Below are 7,413 nucleotides of genomic sequence, written 5' to 3'. Positions count from 1 at the left end.
AGTTGGACGTTGTTGCGTAAGCAGCAAAGTTGTTTTAGTAAGCACATACGCTAAAAACATCTCCCGACATAGTCAGCAATGCACACTTCCGCCGCTCCGAGCCGCCGTGCCGGTAGTGCGGCTGACCCCCCCCCCCTACACTACCCCCCCCCCCCTGACAGTGGAGAGGATCGTGAGTCAGCTCCACGACTGAGGACGGTGTTAGAGACCGGACACGGTCCACATATTCACACCCTCACCGTCTACATACAGTATACACTGATAATGTGTGTGAGGGGCGTGTCCCGATGGGCGCGGATTATGGCGCTCCGTGTGGAGTGGGGTTGTCGACCGGTCACCGACACAATCCGGGTCCGGATTCTACGGCCCATCACCGCGTCCATTTTATGGCCCATCACCACGTCCGTGATGTGATCTACTTTTAGCTCTCTGTCGTCAGCGTATTATTACCAATCACACAAAACAAAACATCCAGAGCCGACCCCCACTCCCCCCTCGGCCCGCCGGGGTGTCATGTCTGGTACTGTGACGTCACTAGTGTGTGTGTGTGACGTCACAGTAACCAGACTAGTGACGTCACTGGGTGACCGACTGACGAGTACGACGCTCGGTCAGACGCTCCCTGTCAACGACCATTCACAAACAGCGGCCCAGTGACTGCAGTCGGACACCGGTTCATACATAGTCAGACTACTCCAGATTATACAGTGTGACCAGTTTGTACAGTCTATGTCGTAACGGGTGTCACAGGGAGAGTCCACAGTCGCTAGATATGACACCTGGTGTTCCCATAAAACAGCGGCCATGCTATAAAACGAACAGCTGCCGATCAGGAGACAACGGTTGTGAAGGAAGGAATATTATTATGGGTCACCTGTTTTGCAGTGTCGTCGAATTCAATACCGTTATTAACAAAAGTCACTACTCACTTTCGCTTATCTTGTTCAGTTGGGCTGCTTTCTTCGACATAATAAGAATACGTTGCCTTTTACAGCTCACAGCGATTCTGTGACTAGATCCTTGTTACAATAGATCGCTGAGAACATGGAGTATTGATCACCAACAGGTGGTGCCTCCCCGTTACCGGTGCACCGCCAGTCTCCCGGTCTCCCCGGCCGCTCACAGTCTCTCACGGTGGAGGTTCGTGAGAGCCGACACGCCGTGACACCGCCGTGTGATGACGTCACACGGCGCGGCTCCCGGGCCCGCTCCGTTCGGGAGCCGCTCCGGGACACTGCTCGGAGCCGCTCGGCTCGGAGCCGCTCGGCTCGGCGGTGGCCCGGCGCCCATCACCGCCGAGCCGAGCCGCGCTGCCGCCGGCTGGTCAGACGCGTCGAGCACCACGCGTCGATACCGTCGAGGGGGAGAGGGGGGAGGGGAGGGGACCCCGCGTGACTGTGAGGTACCACCGTGTACGGCAGGGGGGGATGAGACTAGACATGAGTCGGACCCATCGACCTCTCCAGTGACCTGGCCCAGACCCACAGACCTTCACAGTGACCTGACCCGGACCCTCCGACCTCTAAAGTGACCTGACCCGGACCCACCGATCTCTCCAGTGACCTGACCCAGACCCACCGACCTCTCCAGTGATCTGACCCAGAGCACCCGACCTCTCAAGTGACCTGACCCGGACCCAACGGCGCCGTTTGCAAACTGCGCAGTTCCCGACCAGATTGCTGTTCCGCCCCGTCCCCCCTTCCCGGGCCGCCGCCGGGTCCACCACACCATCCTGCCTGCGGCTCTGGGACTTGGCGGTGTTAGCCCGCCTATCTGACGTCCTTCCTGGCCGGCTGCAGCTGCAGTGGCGCGGTCACCCTTCCTTTGTGGTCCTCGGCGGTTGGTAGCAGCCATGGGCGTAGGAACGGCTGGAACATTGTGGGTGCATGGGTGCAGAAATCCAGCCATGGCCGGTGAAGCGGGGGGGGGGGGGGTTGGGAGCGGCACCCGAGCGGAGGCTCATTGCGAGCTTTGAGGGTGTAGAACATGTACAGATAAGTGCATTTGGAAGCATGGATAATGTCAATATTGACTACCGCAAAAAGTAAAAGCGGCTAAGTTAGTCATTTTTGAAGATATCGGGCTAAAACTTTTGCCAGTGGGTCATCGGCATGTATTCAGTCACATGTGCTCCATTTCTTCTTTTTTAACTTGAGCACAAATGTAAGTTTTGAAGACCAGCACAGTAGGTAGCAAATGCTTCGAAAGATGGATAGTGGGCAAACTATCCTGAATTTGTCGTGCTGCATGGGAAGAAGTGTTGAAGAGAGAGGGGTTTTTGTTCCAGATTATTGTGGGTGCAGAATACATTGTCTGTACCCACTGGAAAATTATTGTGGGTGCAGCTGCACCCACTGCACCTATGGTTCCTACGCTTATGGTAGCAGCCCGCTATCGGTGGAGCCCGTCCGTCCCGGTGCTGCGTCTCTGTCATGGTGAGACGGTGACCGGCCGGCTCACGGTGTGTCCCCGTATACTGAACGGGCATCCCCATAGACAGACTGACCGGCTACAGGGACAGTCTCACGGTGCAGATGACTGTTTGTGGCATGTGGTGATCCCCCTACCTCTGAATACACCGCCGGCTGACCGGGGTCGGCTGGAGACGGCTGACCTGTCAATGTCGGCTGGAGCCGGCCCGGCTGACCTGTCAATGTCGGCTGGAGACTGACCTGTCAATGTCGGCTGGAGGCTGACCTGTCAATGTCGGCTGGAGCCGGCCCGGCTGACCTGTCAATGTCGGCTGGAGACTGACCTGTCAATGTCGACTGGAGACGGCCCGGCTGACCTGTCAATGTCGGAAATCGGAAAAGTTGCCCGGCTGACCGGACCGATAATATACTTTTGCTTTTCAAACTCCCCCACTTACTCCAGTACCTTGCAGCTTCAATTGCCTTTTGCCGTCGCTTCAAACACACTACGCATATCCCAAGGGTGTGTTCAGAAGCTGCGCTGTGCTGTCACTAGTGCGCAGGATTTGTCTTAGCGTACTAGTGAAACTTTGTGTCTGGGGAGACAGCAGTAAGGTCTAGTTTAGTGGCAAACGTCACAGAGAATCGTCTCTATGGAAATTCCGGCCGGCTCTGAGTTATCACCTTTTTGCCACGTTTTGTCCCCTGTTTCACTGGAACAGCTAATGGATATTGCTATAACCTACAATTCACGTAGCAAACTCAAAGTCAATGTGATTGAAATATTTGCGTGCATAAGAAAACCAACGAGACGAATTTCGAAGCAACAATAGAAAGGAGAATGGACACGGTAGAAGTTGTTGCGTCTCGGACGGCCTTCCTATTTGGAGAGACTCTGTGTCGGGGGCAGCGGCTGTAGAGGGGGCGACATGTGACGTCACACCTCTGTGACGTCACACACAGACACACACACGTCACAGTGACGTCACCACAGCCGTCACCAGTGGGGCACCGCGTGCCGTCACCAATCGGCGCCATCTTTGACTCAGCCATCCCCACCACCGACTCGCTCCTACTCTCGGTGTGACTCGGAGTCAGAGGGACTCGGTTGACTCACCCATCACTCGGCTGACTCCGGATGACTCCTCAGGACACGTGATGAGTCCGTTGACTCCGGGTCACTCTGACGACTCTGTTGACTCCCAATGACTCTTCAGAGCTTGTTGGCTCGTATTCGTACTCGTTCACTCGTACTCGTTCGTCACCCGAGGACCATATAAAGTTATCCTTCACATATACAAAGTGTATTCAAGATCAGTATAGGCTGCAGTGTCTGACCAGTGCAGGACACGCCGATCAGAATGGGCAGCTGGCCCTCAGCTCGGCTGCTCTCCGGTCCGTTCTCACGTCTGTAAGGCCGCCGTCGGACCCGTCGAACACACGCCGCACCGTCGGCTGACCGGCCGAGGCCTCTCTGAGCTGCTGCTGACCGCCGCGGGGCCCGTCCCCTCTCAGCCCTCGTGGTACGGACCGATCACCGGGCCGGCGGGCAGGAGACACCCGCACAGCCGGCCAGCCGTGACACATGGGCGGGCGGCGCGGCGCACCGACCGCCGGACACCGAGCGACGGCCCGCCTAGCCGGGATACGTATAAACAGCGTCTTAACCCGCTAACACAGCTCATTTTCACTCCCAGGACTCTATTGTAGACTCTGGATGACTTCGCTGACTCCGGAGGACTCCTCCACACCTATGTTCACTCCCATGACATCCGTTGACTCTGGATGACTCCCCATGACTCTGTATGACTCAGTAGACTCGTCGTGAGTCAATGTCGGTACGGGCCGGACCTGTAACAAACAACAAACACAATGGAGTCACAACAAACACACAACAAACACCATAGATGATATGTGATACAAACACTACACAGCTCAAGGAGTCGCCATAAATAGTAAACAGCATCGGCGTGACTAACAACACAGACTGGTTTATCGTCAATATATATTGCACCACGGTCCACCGTGCACTGTCCATTACTTATCACTGTACCGGTCATCTGACAATGTGTGTAGTAGACACCACCAGAAGAGGGGGACCCACCTGTGAGGTCTGGGTAGAGCAACAGGAGCAGCGGGCAGAGGAGGGGAGCACAGAGCCGCAGACAGAGCACGTCAGCGACACTAGCGCCGCCTACCGGTCTGGTCCGGAACCTGTGGTTACCGAGTACACCGCATGGAGAGGAGAATAGGACGAGAGGTTAGTGATCTCCTGAATACCACCCCCACTGGCGGATACAGTCGCCACCACGACCAAGATGATGATGTCGGAGAACCCGTGCGTCCTCTTGACACTGCAGCAGAGCCGACACCTGACCACGTCGTCATTAGAAGCGGAAACAGCGGTACAGGTGACGTCACATGTCAGGTTCCTGTAACACACTCAAATCTGGTGAATACTACAGTGCAATACTTACGTGTGGCTCTGTGTGGCTATTAGCATGACCCGCAATCCGCCACGTGGAGGCTGCCACATCGGACTGCGTCTCTGTTATCGCCCGAGACCCCTCAGGTAGTGCAGAGCCCACACACCATTTCCTGAGGGAAGACAGGGCGGCCGTACGGCCCCGAGCATCCCATCTCGGTGTGCGCTGTTCGTAGACGGACTGCCACCGGGTGACAGACAGCTACCCACCAGACGGCCGACGGACTGCCACTGGGTGACAGACGGCTACCCACCAGACGGCCGACGGACTGCCACCGGGTGACAGACGGCCACCCACCAGACGGCCGACGGACTGCCACCGGGTGACAGACGGCCACCCACCAGACGGCCGACGGCAGCCGTTTGTCGAGTACTCGACTGGCTCCGGACGGCCGGACCAGGTGACCGTGGGGGCTGAAAGTATACCCAGGAGTCAGCTGACACGGCTGTATCACCACTGAGCGGCGGTCCCTGGGCTCTGTTCACCGTTATGGAGAGAGCCGGCCTCACGGGGATCTGGCGACGCCAACAGCGGAGGGAAACGCGACATCCGGGGCTGAAAATACAAATAATGAGAAAAGTGTCATTTTTAAATGTTGTTAACCGCAGATCGCCTCGTAGCAAGCATAACTACAAACGCTGAGCAAAAATATGCAGCATACAAAAAATCGTCCCCAAACTAACCTGTCTCGGGAGGCCTCTGATCCTGTGACGGGCGAGTGTGCGGCAGCTGAAATGCCGGACTGCCGGATTGGCTCCGGCGGTCGACGGCTCAGCTGCGCCAGAGCCGCACACCCGCCTCCGTCAACCTGCCGGTGTAGTAAATGGACAAGGTATTATTCAAGCTGGTTTATGTATGATGTTTCTAGTTTCATGGCTAGTCACAATTCTTTAGAAGGAACGTAAGGTGGACTAGATAAGGCACACAACTGGAAAGGGACACGGGAAACAGGATACGGGAACGAAACAAGGGAACGGACACGAAAAGGGGACACGGAAACGGGACACGGAAACAGACATAAAAACAGGTCACGGGAACGGGACACGATAACCGGACAATTTGTAAAAAAAAATAACAATAAGCAGATTCTGCTGGTGAACTCACGCCCGCTGGTGGTGGGCTTGGTCCTGAGGCCGGCGGTGCTGGTGGTGGTGCTGCCAATGCTGGGACGGCAGCTGAAAGACCAGAGATGAATATCCAGCACCTAGCTATTGACAGTTGATTGTTTTTCAGTTACAATTTATTACCGAGCAAAAATCGCATATCGATGTAGTTCGTTATCTGTCACACAATCTACAAAGTTTTGAGTAATCTACAAAGTAGGCAGGACGTCTACGAGATATCCTATCCTTGAGATGCTATCATTGAATCAATATTGGAAATGCAGAAGAGTAAAGCTTATGCCAAACGCTCACTTGGATCTTATTTAATTTTGAACTAAAACCGTCAAACTGCGCCACAAACGACTGAACAGAGCGTCACATTCGCCTCTGACCACCAGAGCGGTGTGTTGTATTTCACCGTCTCAGCTGCGCCGCCACCGCTCACCCGTCTCAGCCGGTCGGAAACGGGAAGCTGAAATTGAGGGCCGCCATCAAAAATAAATAGAGACAATACAAAGGGCTAACCGGTAAATGATGAAAAAAAACATTCGCCTCCCATGAAGTGCAACTACAAAGGTTGAATCCCAAATATGCATCACACAAGAAGCGTCCACCAAACTAACCTGTCTGGGGAGGCCTCTGATCCTGTGACGGGCGAGTGTGCGGCAGCTGAAATGCCGGACTGCCGGATTGGCTCCGGCGGTCGACGGCTCAGCTGCGCCAGAGCCGCACACCCGCCTCCGTCAACCTGCCAGTGTAGTAAATGGACAGGTGATTGTCCCAGATGATTTATGAATGGCGTCATCTGCATCTTTCGAGTTTTACTTTGATTAGCATCATAGACTTCTGTATTACTGTTACCACTACCAACTGTTATGCTGACAACTGCATTATTGACATAGCCGTAGTCTATGTTAGCATATATAACACAAAAAGGACTTTATACATAAAAATACACGGGGACTGGACATGGGGAACGGAACACAGGTCATTGACCCAGGAAATTATGTTCATCACGATAAGCAGATTCCGCTGGTGAACTCACGCCCGCTGGTGGTGGGCTTGGTCCTGAGGCCGGCGGTGCTGGTGATGGTGCTGCCAATGCTGGCAGGGATCTGAAATATAATTGTTAAATATTGGCCGTTTTCACGACGGAACTTTCGCGGTGGAAGCTATTTGAAACCTGGAAAGTACCTACCCCTTGAGGCCTAAACTACAGCTGAAGTATTTAATCTTCAAAATATTTTTAGAAGTTGTAGGCCGGGCAGTTTTTGCCCTCAATCACTTACTTTTTACAAACAAAGCAATTTTCGGTTCTAGTATCTCGTCTTTCTACTATGAGGGAGCAAATCAGCGTTGGTACCCGCCAGCCGGCTTCTGGTTCATCGGCCCGACGCTGCGCCCCCGCCGCCG

At 54.6% G+C, this 7,413-nt stretch overlaps 1 long non-coding RNA gene across 1 annotated transcript; it reads right to left on the bottom strand.

Annotated features, from left to right (window-relative positions):
* Positions 1 to 3,723: 3,723 nt before the first annotated feature.
* Positions 3,724 to 7,129, bottom strand: LOC122383179. Its single transcript, XR_006256796.1, has 6 exons — positions 7,046 to 7,129; positions 6,624 to 6,748; positions 6,446 to 6,472; positions 6,002 to 6,072; positions 5,581 to 5,705; positions 3,724 to 4,262 (listed from the first exon to the last, which is right to left on the bottom strand). It is a non-coding gene; the product is annotated as an uncharacterized LOC122383179 (long non-coding RNA).
* Positions 7,130 to 7,413: the final 284 nt, after the last annotated feature.

Source organism: Amphibalanus amphitrite, unplaced genomic scaffold (assembly GCF_019059575.1).
Source record: "Amphibalanus amphitrite isolate SeventyFive unplaced genomic scaffold, NRLGWU_Aamphi_draft 000157F_arrow, whole genome shotgun sequence".
NCBI lineage: Eukaryota > Metazoa > Arthropoda > Thecostraca > Balanomorpha > Balanidae > Amphibalanus > Amphibalanus amphitrite.
The sequence above is the reverse complement of the archived record's forward strand: the minus strand, read 5'-3'. Positions and strand labels throughout refer to the sequence as shown.